Genomic DNA, 15437 nt, shown 5'->3' with positions numbered 1-15437 from the left:
TTTTAAATTGGAGAATTTGCCTATTATATATCTTGGTGTTTTTCATTTTGGGTCTAGTCTAGTTGGTGTTCTCTGTGCTTCTTGAATGTAGATTTCCCCATTTTTTAAAATATCTGGGAAATTTTCTTCTAGAACTTCTTCTACAATCTTCTCAATTATTTCCCTGTGACTCCTGTGTTCTAGAATTCCAATCATATGTATGTTATTCTGTTTGATGTCATCCCACATAATTATAATGTTTTCTTCATTTTCTTTATGTCTCATCTCTAATTATTCTTCAAGTATGTTTCTAGTGAGGATCTTGTCTTCCAGTTCACTTACTCTCTGATCCATCTCTTCAGTTCTACATTTTTGGCCTATGAGCATGTCGGACACTTCTGCCATTTCAGTCTTAATATTCTGGAGTGCATTTTCATGTTTTTCCGTTATTTTCAATACTGTGTTGGCTGTGTCTTCTCTATCTTGTCTATATCTTCTCTATCTGTTTTTTAATATCTTGTACCTCTGTTTATTCTATCAATTTTTTCTTCAATCTTTTGTATTTTCATCCACATCTGTTCAAGTTTTTCTTCATCCATATATCTCTTCTGAATTGTTGTCTCGGAAGTATTTGCTTTCTTATTGACTTCCACTGTGTCTTCCCACATTTGCATCTTTTTCTGTAGCAGATCAAATAACTCTGCATCAACATATTTCTTCTTTTTCTCTCTATCTGAAGTGTCCATTGGGTCTGTTTTTTAGGAGAAGGGTTATTTTGTTTTCTCATAGTGGCTGATGGAGATTGCTGCTTTCTTGACATTATGAGAGTCTTTTCTTAGTAGATATTAAACTGTTATAACTATGAAATTACCCCGGGTACAGCAATGTTTTTTGAAACACCTATATATTTGTACTCCCTTCTTGGCCCAAGGCCTGCAAGGCTTGACAACAGCTTTCCCCCTAAAGTACCTGAATTACCATGGAAAAAGCCTGTTGTTCCCTTCTGGAAGTGACTTCTTGCCTCCGTCTAGGTGCCCAGGACCTCCCTGTTGCTTGAGTTAAGGAGTCCCTCATGGTCAAGCTAGACAGCGTTTTCCTCCCAAATAACTGTGGGATTAGCACTGGCAGCACAGTTCTGCTTCCTGCCCCAGGAAAGGTTTTATATCAAGAAAAGAAAGAGGGATCTGCCATCAACATTTGAAAACAATTGGCCACTGAAAACTTCATGAATAATAATGAAACGTTGTCTGATGTAGTGTTAGGAGTTGAGCCTCTCAGATTAGAAGACATTCAAGATATGACTCAAAAGGGGCTACCTCCTCAAAATAGAGGGAGAATAGCATTAAGAACATTTATCTGCTGATGTGGCTTGACTTGAGGTGAGAAGGAACAGCTACAAACATCCATTAGTAACAGGAGAGGACATCATTCTTGGGTAGGTAGAAGGACAGTGAAAAATGAGAGGAAGCCACTCAAGGAAATGGATTGACACAGTGGCTGCAGCAATGGGCTCACACACAGCAATTAGCTTTTACTTGAGGACACAGGACCAGGCAGAGGTGTGTTCTGTTTTCTCCCATGAGGAGGAGTTGCTGTGAATTAGAGCTGATTTAATAGCACCAAACAACAACAATGAGATGGGTGACCGGGGTAATGGGAGTATGTGTGTCAGAGTGATGAAACTGGCTCAGAATAGGGCAGGGTTCACAGCTATTGTACACAGGGTTGCTGTGAGTGAAGAGTTGACTCCACGGCACATAACAACAACAACAAAAATAGTATATTATCCCTGTTAGAAAGAAAGAAAAACAGAGAAGTTAAGTGATTACTTTCTCTGTCCTGTGTGTTATTCGTAGATAGCTTGCTGGGGCCAGCTTGCCTCCTGCACACTACCTAGGCTTGCCCTGCCTGGTGGGCTCCCCAGGACTTTCCCTCTCTCTTGTTACTGCACTCCTTGCTGTTGGCCTTCAGAGGGCACCATTTAGCTGTATTAACTATGTTTCTGACCAAAGACACTAAACACAATTTCAAACTATGTGTGATGATACTAAAAAGAAAGGAAAACTCAAAAAGTGAAATTCAGACTGCTAAGACTGTTGCCTTTATGTCAAAACAGCTCTTAAAAACCAAAATTGCTCCTTTCTAGGAATGAGAGAACTTTACAGAAGCCAAGGTTATTGTGAAGGGTATTGTTTTCCTTTTAATTATTGCATTTTGAAGAGAAACCTGCAAAACTACCTTAAAAAAAAAGAAAAGAAACAACAGCAAAATTCCCTGAAGACAGTATTGGTGTAGAATCTGCAGTGTTCACCTTGTCAGGGAAGGCATTTTAAAGTCCTGGTTCTTGCCTGCTAACAGAATAAAATGTTTAACTCTGATTAATGCTAACAGAAACCCAGCATGTCAGAAAGAATGGGACCCTGGAAAACAATTGAGACCAGTTTCCCTTGCCTAATTTGCCAAACCTGAAGTTTCATACTGTGTGGCTTTCCTGGAAGCTCTCAACGATGCTGATGGAACAATTCGTGGTGCTGCCTGTGCCCATGTCTCCACCTGACCTTCTGGTGCCAACTCTGCTGCCTGTTCCCATTGCTACAAACCAGGCCTGAAGACCCCTGGAGAACTGTCAAAGGCCTCATGGTGGATCTTGGGTCTCCAGACAGTGCTGTAAAGCAGGCTCTCCCTTTGTCTCTCTCTTCTCAGGTAAAGGGCATAAAGTGGTTCTCCACATGCAAGACAATTATTCAAATCCAAATCCTACTTTTGGGAATTTTTGACAAACACTCCAGAAGCATCTTGAGTAAAGGAATCTGCAAGTTCATTAGCCACTTGCCCTCCCCATTTCTTGCCCTGACCATTTCTTGTGAATTTTTTTCAGATTCCAGGGCACAGGGGTGACTTTAAAAAGTCTCCCAGCTCCCAGGGTTGTTTTAAGTTCCTAAAAGCACACCCTTCACCACTTAGTTGATTCCACCTCATAGTGACCCTTTGTCCAAAGGCCTTTAAATTGCTACATCCTCTATTCTGGCTTATCAGTAATGGGAGTGAAAATCAAATTTTTGATTGACTGCTGTTTCCTATGACCTCTTACAGGAATTCCTAGGGTTGTGTTGGGAGATGGTGCTCACTCTGGGCCCTGAGCTGTGCATCTACTGAAGTTCATCTTCACTCCCAGGTGCCATCAGTAATACAGGCGAGTCTGCTGGAAATTAAGGTGTGTGGACAAGATTTCCTCTGGGTCCCTTATTCTAGGCCCCTTTTAGCTCCATGCTCACCTCTCGTCTTCTGCAATCTACTCTGAACCCTTCCACTTTGCCTGATGCAAGTACATGAATGAGGGTAGCGAGACTAGTCCTCAAAGTCTTACATGAATTATTGTGCTGAACATTAGGTAAATATGTAGGTGAGTATATAGGTAACAGCACTTTTGTCATTTCTATAATCTTCACATGCATAGTTAAATTACTTTAGTAGGTTCCTATATTGTTCAACCATTACTGTAGGCCCTAATGTTTTAATGCCATCATTTTGCACCATCAGCTGCTTTTTGGTATGTTGTTTTGTTTGTTTGTTTTGTTTTTGGGTTTTTTGTTTGTTTGTTTTTACTGGAAAAAAAATAGAGCTGGCGTATGGATTTTCTCTTCACTGTACAGTGATGTTCCCTGAGCTCTCTCTCACAAGTGCTGGGTACCTCAGTGGCGGGGTGGGGGAGGAATGGTGATGCAGCCTTTGTAGCTCACCCCTCTGTCTTCACCCTTTTCTTCCTGCTGTTTTCTCTTGAGTGACTTTCCTTGTTAATTTTTTTTCTCATAGATAATGAAATCTGTATCTCTCCACAGATTTTTTTTCTTTTTATCAAGCACTTGTTCTTTGCTGGACATAAGAGTAAACTAGTGCCTCATTTAGCAAGGAAAAGAGATTATAGTTATCTACCATTAATATAGGATAGATTGAACCATACTGCTCCTTGGTGGCAAGGATTTTGAAGCTCTGTCTGAAATACTTTGGGCGTGTTGCAAGGACCAGTCTTTGGAGAGGGACATCATGCTTAGAAGGGTGGAGAGACAGCACAAGAGAGGAAGACCTTGGATGAGATGGATTGGCTCAGTGGGATAATGGGGGTAGGTGTGTCAGAGATGATGAAATTGACTCAGGATAGAGCAGAATTCAGAACTGCTGTACATAGGGTCACTCTGAGTCGGAGTTCACTTGACGGCATGTGACTACAACAACAACAGCAACCAACAAGATGGCCTGAATTTTGTCAAATCCATATGCAATAGGACACAACACTTTGTGGACATCTTTCTTCAGTGTCGGAATTGTGACTTGGACACTTGTGTCTCAAGGTTTCATTGGCTGATTTTCCGAACTTTGCCAAGTCTTTCTTCCTAGTCTGTCTTAGTCTAGAAACACCACTGAAACCTGTTTCACATCACTCAACAGGCACCCCTCCACAGATAGGGGGATGACGATTGCAGATGAGGTGCATCAGCACAGGATCAGATTTGGGTTTCCACGTGGAGGGGAAGAATTCTACCACTGAACCACGTTGCCCTTATAACAAGAAGAAAGAGGAGTTTCTTTGATCAGTGAGAATGGAAGCTCTAACTTGGTTGGCTGCACAGGAGGCCAGGACTCCTCCCTGGTGCCCAAGCCCTTGACCTGTGTGAGCTGCATGTGGTTGCAGTTTGCAGTCACAGTGTCTACTGGCTGCTTAGGGTGAAGGGGGCTAGAGAGCAGAGTGAGCTGGTGAACTGGCAAAGCGAAGTGCTTCCTTATTGCTTCTCTGCTGTCTCATCAGCTGGTGTGCCCCATTGGCAACCAACCATTCGTACTTAATAACAAGTTATGACATTTAATGGTTCTTTCCTTTTCATTTTATTTAGTAACTGGATTCAGCCCAGGAAACTTCCAATCTGTAAGTGTTTTGTCTCAGGGACTATAAACTGTCTGATTTCTTGGACAAACACAACCTTGAGGGATTCTCTCTCTCTCTGCATAATTACTGAGCTGTTCAAAAGTCATGTTGCCTCATTCAGGCTACAGTACTTTTTCCCCTTCCTACAGACGTCAATCTACTTAAAATAAATATTCCCTTTGGTTTGGAGGCTCCTTCCTTTGGATGACTCACCTTGTTTTTTGATATTAGGAAGCAGTTGGGAGCTAGGGAGAGGGTTTATTGTGATTCCAGCACAGACAGGAGAAGGAATTTTATATTTTGAGTACTCTGGCTTTCACCTTTGAAATCATCTTTACAGATTTTACCTTTTCACCTTATGGGCCATCTGCTGGGGCCAACGGCTGTGTGGTTTTTCTCTTTGGGTGGCTACTGCCACCTCCTGACTCTAACATCCCCTCCTTTTCAAGCCAAGTAGGTACCAGCAATCTTTCTTTTTTAATTGTAATTTGAGTGAAAGTTCACCAAGGGTATTTTTTTCCTAACCATCCATCACATTATGTTCCACAGAATCAGTTAAAATGCACAAAATGTATGATCATCCATGAATTACACTTTGTCCTTCCCTGCACCCATTCCAGCAAGTGTTCATTGTCTATTCATTAATTTTCAGCTCTTCCCTCATTCCCCTTCCTGGTAACCATACTAGATTGGTTCTCTACGAAGTAAAGTTTTCTCTAGCTTTTAATAACAGTGGTTTTATACAATAGGTTTTCTTTGTATGAATGACTTATTTCACTCACCATAATGTCTTCTAGACTCATCCACGCAAATAACCAAAATGTCTACATGATTCTTCAATGCTGCATTGTATATATAGTTTCTCTATTCATTTATTTATTAATATAGTTTCTCTATTCATTTGTTTATTAATAGGACTTGGGTTGTTTGTATGTCTTTGCTGTTGTGAATATTGCATGAGTGTGGATATATCTGTTTGTGTCACAGCCCTTATTTATTTAGGGTATATTCCTTGTAGTGGATAGCTGGACTAAATAGTGTTTCTATTTTCAACTTTTTGTGGAAATACCAAACTACCTTCAATAGCAGTTGTACCTTTTCAGCAGTGCATTCCTCAACAGCATTTACTATTTGCTGTCTTGTTGAACTTTGGTATTGTTGCTAGGATGAGATGTTATCTCATTGTTATTTTAATTTGCATCACTCTAATATCCAGTGATTTTGAGCATTTGTTCATGTGGTGACCACCTGAATGCCTTATTTGGTGGAGAGTCTTTTTATACCTTCTGTATGTTTTGTAATTGAGTAATTTTGTTCTTTTTCTCTTGAGGCGCTGGAGCTTTCCATAAGTTTTATATACGAGCCCATTATAAAAAATGTCATTGCCAAGTATTTTTCCCAGTGTGTAGATTCTTTTTGATCTTCTAGGGAAAATATTTTATTCACATTAGGATTTAATTTTTAAAGATCCATTCATCTATTTTATCCTTCCCTGGTTGTGAAGCTTTGGCTATGCTTAATATTTATGTCTTTTAAATTAGTTATTGTTTTTTTCCCTGGTGACCTTTATAATTTTAAGTTTTACCCCTAGATCCTTGAATACACCTTCCTTGAGTTAGTATTATATAAGGTGTGAGACATAGATCTTGTTTCCGTTTTCAATATGTACATATCTAGATATCTAGATCTATCTATCTATCTATCATCTATCTATCTATTGTTGTTGTTATGTGCCATCAAGTCACTTGCGACTCATAGTGACCCTATACACAAGAGCCCTAAGCCCTGCTCTATCCGGTGCCAACCTCACCGTCCCCGACACACTCACTCCAATCAACCCAATCAAAAAATTGATCCATCTCATTGAGTGTCTTTCTCTCCTGCACCGTCCCTCCACTCTCCCAAACATGATGTCCTTCTCCAAGGACCAGTCCCTCCTTGCAACATGTCCAAAGTATATCAGATGAAGCTTCAGAATCCTTGACCCCAAGGAGCATTCCAGCTTCACCCTCTGCAGGACAAACGTGTTTGTTCTTCTAACAGTCTATGGTGTATTCAACACTCTTCTCCAGCACCACAGCCAAAGGCATCAATTTCTATCATCCCTAGTCACTGTCCAATTCTCTGATGCATAGCACATAATTATTATGACTATAGCCTGGATCAGGTGCACCTTAGTCTCCAGCCTGACGTCATTGCTCCTCAGTACTGTGGAGAGGTCCCTAACAGCTGACTTTCCCAATGCAATTTGTCTCTTGATTTCCTGGCTGCTGTTACAAAGAATGCTGGCTGTGGAGACAAGGAAAACTAATACTGTTAACTATCTCAATCTCTTCACCATCCATATTGATGCTGCCAGTTGGTCCAGTGGTGAGAATCTTTGTTTTCCTGATGTTGAGTTTCAATTCGTATTAAAGGCTGCAGTCCTTGACCTTCTGCAAGTGCTTCAGATCTTCCTCAGTTTCAGCAAGCAGAGTTGTGTCATCTGCATAACTCAGGTTGTTGATGATCCTTCTACAAATCCTGATATCACATTCCTCCTTGTACAGCCCAGCATCTCCGATGATCTGTTCTGCATACAGATTGAAAAGGTATGGAGACAGAATACATCCCTGGCCAGCCCCCTTCTTGATTTTGAGCCATGTGGTGTCTTCTTGCTCTGTTCTGAGGACCGCTTCTTGGTCCAAGTATAGGTTAGAATAAGCACAGTCAATTCTTCTCAGAGTCAGCATGAAATACAGATAGACATTCCTCTGGTATTCTCTGCTTTCTGCCAAGATCCATCTAACATTACCTATAATATCCCTAGTACCGTGACCTCTTCTAAATCCAGCCTGCACATCTGGCAGTTCTCTGTTGACATATTGTTCCAAACATCTTTGGATAATTTTCAGCAGAATCTTGCTTGCATGTGATATTAATGATATTGTTCAATAATTTCTGCACTCTGTTGGGTCACCTTTCTTTGGAATGAGAACAAATATCGCTCTCTTCCACTCAGTTGCCCAGCTGGCTGTCCTCCAGATTTCTTGGCACAACTTAGTGAGCACATTTAGGGCAGCGACTGTTTGTGTGTCACTTGGTATGCCATCAACTCCTGGAACCTTGGTTTTTGCCAATTCCTTCAGAGCAACTTGTACTTCCTCCTTCATCACCACAGGCTGTTGTGTATATGTTATTTCATGAAATTCTTATATGTCAGCCAATTCTTTCTGATACAGTGATTCTGTGTGCTCCTTCCATCTTCTTTTAATACTTCCTGGATCATTTAACATTCTACCCAAAATATCCTTATATATTGCCTCCCATGGCTTGAATTTGTTTTTCAACTGCTTCAGCTTAAGAAACACTGAGAGAGTTCGGCCCTTTTGATTTTCTGACTCCAGCTCTCTGCACATTTCATTATAGTATCTTGCTTTGTAGTCTCGAGCTGCCTTTTGAAATTTTCTGTTCAGCTCTTTGATTTCTTGATTTCTTCCTTTAGCTTTGGCTTCTCAGTGCTCTAATGCAATCTTCAGAGTCTCATCTGACATCCATCTTGGTCTTTTCTTCTTCTTCAGCCTTTGCAATGATCTTTTACATTCTTCATGGATGATTTTCTTCATATCCTCCCAGAGCTCATTTGGTCTACGCTCATTGGTGCCTCAAACCTGTTCCTGAAATGGTTTTGAAATTCGAGTGGGAGAGACTTGAGGTCAGATTTTGGTTCCCATAGATTTTATTTAATTTTCCTCCACTTCAGCTTGAACTTGCATATGAGTAGTTGGTGGTCTATCCCACAATCAGCACCTGGCCTGGTTTTCACAGCTGATGTTGAGCTTCTGCAGCAATCCTTTCCACAAATGTAATCTATTTGATTCCTATACATACCATCAGGTGAAATGTGTATATATATATCCAGATTTAACAGTACCATTTGTTAAAGAGGCTGGTTCCACCCCCCCCCCCCAATTAGTGGTTTCATCTCCTTGTCAAAGGTCAGTTGACCATAGATAGATAGATTGATTTCTGGGTTCTATATTCTATTCTATTGATCTTTGTGTCTTTGATTATACCAGTGCCACACTGGCACCATGTTTTGCTTACTACCGCTGTGTAGTAGGTTTTGAGGTCAAGAAGCATAAGGTTTCTCACATAAAGTTCATGTACATGTTTTACTAATTGTCTCTCTATTTTTACAATAATTATCTTAGGCAGATTTTGTCTTTATGAGATTGTGTTAGTTCACTCAGCATAAATGCTCTCCAGCCTCTCCCAAGTTGTGTAGCATTTTTCGAAATAGTTGCTCCTGAGTGCTGCATAGTATTTCATTGTGTGAATGTATCCCTATTTCTCAATCCATTTGATTGTGGTTGGACCTTTGAGCTATTTCCATGTTCTTTGTAATGGTGAATAATAAACACTGCTATGAACAATGGTGTACAAATCTCTATTTGTGTCTCATTTCTAATTGCCTTGGGGTATATTCATAGTAGTGAAATATCTGGGTCATATAGAGTTTCTATGCTCAAGTATTTTAGGAAATGCCAAACTGTCTTCCAGAGTGTTTGTACCATTTTACAATCCTACAAACAGTGTATTTAGAGTTCCCACCTCTCCACATCCTCTCCAACATTTATTGCTTCCTGCCCTTCTAAATTTTTCCACTGTTACTGGGGTAAGATGGTATCTCATTGTGGGTTTGATTTGCATCTCTCTTATTGCTGGTGATTTTGAACTTCATGTGTCTGTTGGTCACTTGAATAACTTTATCTGTGAAAAGTCTTTCCATGACTTTCGATCGTTTTGTAATTGGGTCAACAATTTTTTCTTCTGGAAGTCCAAGAGTATTCTGTAAACTTTTCTTATGAGACTCTTGTCTGAAATAGTATTATCAAATATTTGTTCTCTGTTGGTAGATGTTCTTTTTACCCTGTAGAAGTTGTTTATGAGTCCAGAGATTTAATCTTTAGAAGGTCCCATTCATCAATTTTATCCTCTCCAAACTGTGCATTTCTAGAGGAGTAGTGAGGATAGGTGGGGGTGAAACCACAGACCTGTACAGTTTAGTGGGTGGTGTGAGGAGGCAAAATAAATGGGAAGGGTCCAGGTGAAAAGAGAGGGTAATGATAGGTAAGGTCCAATGGTGATTAATTTTGTAGAACATAATGCGTGAGAATGATTGTATGAGACACACTGTGAATGAAGAATAGTGTGAAACACAATCTATGTGAACTTTGTAAGCAAACAAATAAAAAAACATTTCTAAAACAATCAGAGTAGAACATGCTCGGGAGCATGCACACACGTGCAAGCAGGAAATATAAGGCTTTCCTACTTGTTCTTTCCTCTTTAGTACAGCTTTATGCTTCTGAGATCTTTCTTTTCCATATATAGTTGGTGATTGCTTTTTCCAACTCTTTGAAGAATGGTGTTGATAGTAATGTTGGGACCTGACCTGGGATTGCTTTAAACCTGTACTACTTTTGGTAGCACTGCCATTTTCACAATGTTAAGTCTTTCTATTCATGAGCATGGTATAGGTATATTCTTCCATTTAAATAGGTCTATTTTTTGTTTCTTGTACTTGTTGTTGTTGTTGTTGTTATGTGCCGTCGAGTCGCTTCCGACTCATAGCGACCCTATGCACAACAGCTCTAAACCCTGCTCTATCCTGCGCCAACCGCACCGCCTCTGACACACCCTTGTACTAGTGTTTTATAATTTTCTTTGTATAGGTATTTTGTGTCACTTGTTAGACTTGTTCCTAAATAGTTCATCTTGTGGGTGCCTACTGTAACTGATATTGTTTTCATTATTTCCTTTTCAGTGTTTTCTTTATTAACTGTTGAGAAATCAGACCAATTTTTTAAATGTTTATCTAGTATCTTGTCACTTTACTGAATGAGTCAGCTAAGGCTAAAAATTTTCTTCCTGAGTCTTGGGATTTTCTATGTATACTATCATATGATCTGCAGATAGAGACACTTTCTCTTTGCCTGTTTGCATGTCTCTTATTTCCTTTTCTTGCTTTATTGCTCTAGCTAGGCATTCCAATAAAATATTGAATATAAATGGTGATAGTGAGATCCTTGGCTGGTCCTTGTTCACACAGGAAATACCTTGAATTTTTTTCCTCATCATTGAGAATGATACTATTTTTTTAATTATTATCTTAATTAAATTGAAGAAATTCCCCTCTATTTCTATTTTATTAAGCATTTTAATCAAGAATATATGTTGAGTTTTGTCAAATCCCTTTTCTTCATCAATTGAAGTGAGTATAGAATTTTCAGAAGGAAAGAGAGTGGCCAGCAGATGGGGAATTCAGAAACCCCTATCCCACAGGCAAATAAGACCCAGAGGACTGGCAGGTCAAAGCAGAGCCAGAAATCATTAGGGCCTGTGGTCCTTGGCCCATGAAAACAATCTATACACCACATCTACAGGGCACATCATCCTAGCTTGGGAAATATTACTTTTAAACTCAAGACACACTGGCCACAGCATAAGAAATTGTCAGCAGCTGAAGTGTTTGGAATCACAGAAGCCCATAAAACTTGATATATGAGCTACTAGATCAAGCGCTGGACAATGGGATATAGATATTAAAGGGAGTGGGTGAGAGTGAAAGGGGATGCTGGTGGATTGTGAAGCAGGGGAAAAAGTGGGTCAAGACACTTGTGTCAAGGGTGGGGACAATACTGAAACTAGTGGTTAATTCCACAGTTGGGAAATATCCTTCATCTACCTTTTTCCATAAAATGCTTGTCTGTCAGATACTTCTCTAAATCTGAGCATTCAGATTAAGACAGACTAGGAAGAAGGGCTGACCGTCTACTTCCGAAATAGCAGGTCTCCGAACACCCTATGTACAACACGACATCCATAGACTAACAGATAGGGAAACCGAGGCAGAGCTTTCAAGTATGGAAATACAAGTAAGAGGAATAGTTGTAAGCAGACATTGGCGATTGGAACATGGAATGTGAGAACCATGAATGTAGGAAAATTGGATATTGTTAAGGAAGAAATGGAACACATAAATATTGACATACTAGGTATTGTGGAGATGAGATGGACTGGCATGGGGCATTTTGAGTTGGATGATCATATGACGAATCCAGAGATGAAAAGGTGAGGAAAAATGGGGTTGCTTTCATGGTTAAAAAAGTCATTTCCAGATATGTTTTGAAATACAATATTGTAAGTAATAGGATAATATCCATATGCATATAAGGAAGTCTGGTGAACACCACAATCATTCAGATATATGTACCAACAACCAGAGCCAAAGAAGAGGAAATAGAAAATTTCTACCAATTTTTACAGTCAGAGATTGATCAAACATACCAATCAAGATGCATTAATAATAATGAGTGCCTGAAATGCAAAAGTTGGAAACAGAGAAGAAGGATCAGTAATTGGAAAGCATGGACTTGGTGACAGAAATGAGGTTGGAGTTAGAATGATTGAATTTTGCACAATCAACGACTTATTCATTGCAAATATTCTTTATAAGAAACATAAACGCTGGTTATACACATGGATTTCACCTGGTGATATGCATAGGAATCAGATCGATTACATCTTTGGAAAGAATTGCTGGAGAAGCTCAGTAACAGCTGTGAAAACTAGGCCAGGTGCTGAATGTGGAACAGACCACCAACTACTCATATGCAAGTTTATAAGAAAAGTTAAATCCACGGGAACAAAATTATGACCTTGAATCTATCCCACCTGAGTTTCAGAACCATCTCAGAAACAGGTTTGAGGCCTTAGCATCAATGAGGAAAGAGCAGATGAGTTGTGGGAGGATATAAAGAATACCATCCAGGAAGAGTGCAAAAGGTCATTACAAAGATAGAGGAGGAAGAAAAGATCAAAATGGATATCAGAAGAGACTCTGAATATTGAGTTAGAGTGCAACAAAGCCAAAGCAGAGAAAAGAAATCAAGATATTAAAGAGCTGAACAGAAGATTTCAAAAGGCAGCTTGGGAAGACAAAGTAAAATATTACAATGAAATGTGTAAGGAGCTAGAGTCAGAAAATCAAAGGACCAAACTTGCTCACCATTTCTCAAGCTCAATGAACTGAAGAACAAATTTATACCTCTATGCAGAATATTAAATGATCCAGGAAGTATTAAAAGAAGATAGAAAGAGTATACAGAGTCATTGTACTGAAAGGAATTGGCAGACACAGATGGATTTCATGGAACAACATATGAACAAGAGCCTATGGTGATGAAGGAAGAAGTTCAAGATGCTTTGAAGGAATTGTAAATAAAAAAAGGCCCCAGGAATTAATAGTATACCAATTGACATATTTCAACTAACAGATATTTCCCTAGATGTGCTCACCAAGTTATGTCAAGAAATCTGGAGGAAAACCACTTGGACAACTGATTGGAAGAGATCTATATTTGTTCCCATTCCAAAGAAAGGCAACCCAACAGAGTGTGGAAATTCCAGAACAATATCATTGATATCACACACAAGCAAGATTCTGCTGAAAATTATCCAAAAATAACTGGAGCAGTGCAGGCTGGGTTTAAAAGGGGTCATGGTATTAGGGATATTGTAGCTAATGTTAGATGGATCTTGGCTAAAAGCAGGGAGTACCACAGGAATGTCTGTGTTTCATTGATTACGCAAAGACGTTTGACTGTGGGGATCATAATAAACTGTGGCTGTCTCTGAGAAGAATAGGAATCCCAGAACACTTGATCGCGCTAATGTGAAACCTATACTTGGATGAGTAGGCAGTCATCAGAACAGAGCAAGGCATGGTTCAAAATTGGGAAGGATGTATGCCAGGGATGTTTCCTATCTCCATATGTTTACAACCTATATGCTGAACAGATTATCCAGGAGCTGAGCTGTATGAGAAGTGTGGCATCAGGATTGGTGGAACAATCTGTGTTATGCAGATGACACAATCCTGCTTGCTGAAACTGAGGAGGACCTGAAGCGCTTGCTGCAGAGGGTCAAAGACTGCAGCCTCCAATATGGATTGAGGCTCAATATCAAGAAGACAAAATTTCTAATCACTGGGCCAATTGGCAGCATCAGTATGGATAGTGAAGAGATGAGATTGTTAACAGTTTTAGTTTGTTTAGCTCCACAGTCAACACTCTTGGCACCAGCAGCCAGGAAATGAAAAGACGTATTGAAATGGGAAAGTCTGCTGTTAGGGACCTCTCCAAAGTACTGACGAGCAATGGTGTCTCTCTGGAGAGTAAGGTGTGTCTGATACAGGCCATGGTCTTTGCAATCACTTGCTATGCATGAGAGAGTTGGATAATGTCTAGGGAGGATGCAAGGAGAATGGATGCCTTTGAGCTGTGGTGTTGGAGAAGAGTATTGAACATGCCATGGACTGCTAAAAAAAAAAAAAGAAATAATGAACAGTTTCTATCTGGAAAGAGTTAACCCAGGTTGCACCTTGGAGGCAAAGATTCTGAAGCTTCTTCTGATATACTTTTGGACATGTTGCAAGGAACAAGCAGTTCTTGGAGAAGGACATCATGCTTTGGAGGGAGGAGGGACAGCACAGGAGAGGAAGACCCTTGATGAGGTAGATTGATTCAATGACTGTGGTAATGGGGGTAGGTGTGTTGGAGACAGTGAGATTGGCACAGGATAGATCACGGTTTAGGGTTGTTGTACATAGGGTCGTTATGCGTTGCAGGCAACTCTATGGCACATAACAGCAACAACAACAGTATGTGGGGTTTTTATTTACTTTATTTATGTAGTGCATTATACTGATTTTTTATGTTGAATCATCCTTGAGTGTTGTTATTGTTGTTGCTATTAAGTTGACAAGTCTTAGCAACTCTATGATAGATCTAAACATTTCTCTACATCATCCTGTAGATCTCTGTCCTGCTCAAGCCCATTGTGATAGTTGTGTCATTCCATCTGGTTTAGGACTTTTGCTGACTCTCTACCTTTTGTAGTATATTATCTCTCTCCAGTGACTGATTCCTTCTGATAATATGCCTAAATCGAGTGAGATGAAGTTTGATGCTTTCTATTCTTTTTGTCTTTTCAACTTAATTTATTTTTGTTCTAATTTTTATTATTTATTGTACATAGGGTCACTTTAAGTCTCAGGCATGCAACAACAACAAGGAGTACTCTAGTTGAACATCCTACAAGATAGATTTGTTTTCTTACCAGTCCATGGTATATTCAATACTCTTTTCTAGTATCACAATTCAAAGGCATTGATTCTTATTCTGTGATCCTCAGTTTTTGTTCAACTTTCAGATGCAAAGGAAGTACTTGAAAATGCTATGCTTATATCAGGTTCGCCTTACATATAAGCTAAAATTCTTGATTTTTAGAACTTTGGAGAAGTCTTTGACAGCAAATCTCTCCAAGGAAACAAGTAATTTAATTTATTGACACTTGTTAATAAATGGGTGTTGATTGCGGATCAGAAAAAAATCATTGATAACTTCACTGTTTTCTCCCACCTTTGACCAATAAATATTGCGACTAAACTTCAGAGACACTGATCCCAACATAAGGAACTACCATCAGCTGA

This window comes from Elephantulus edwardii, unplaced genomic scaffold (assembly GCF_000299155.1).
Source record: "Elephantulus edwardii isolate Elephantulus edwardi_28Jun2011 unplaced genomic scaffold, EleEdw1.0 scaffold00323, whole genome shotgun sequence".
NCBI classification, from domain to species: domain Eukaryota; kingdom Metazoa; phylum Chordata; class Mammalia; order Macroscelidea; family Macroscelididae; genus Elephantulus; species Elephantulus edwardii.
Note: the sequence above shows the minus strand (reverse complement) of the source record.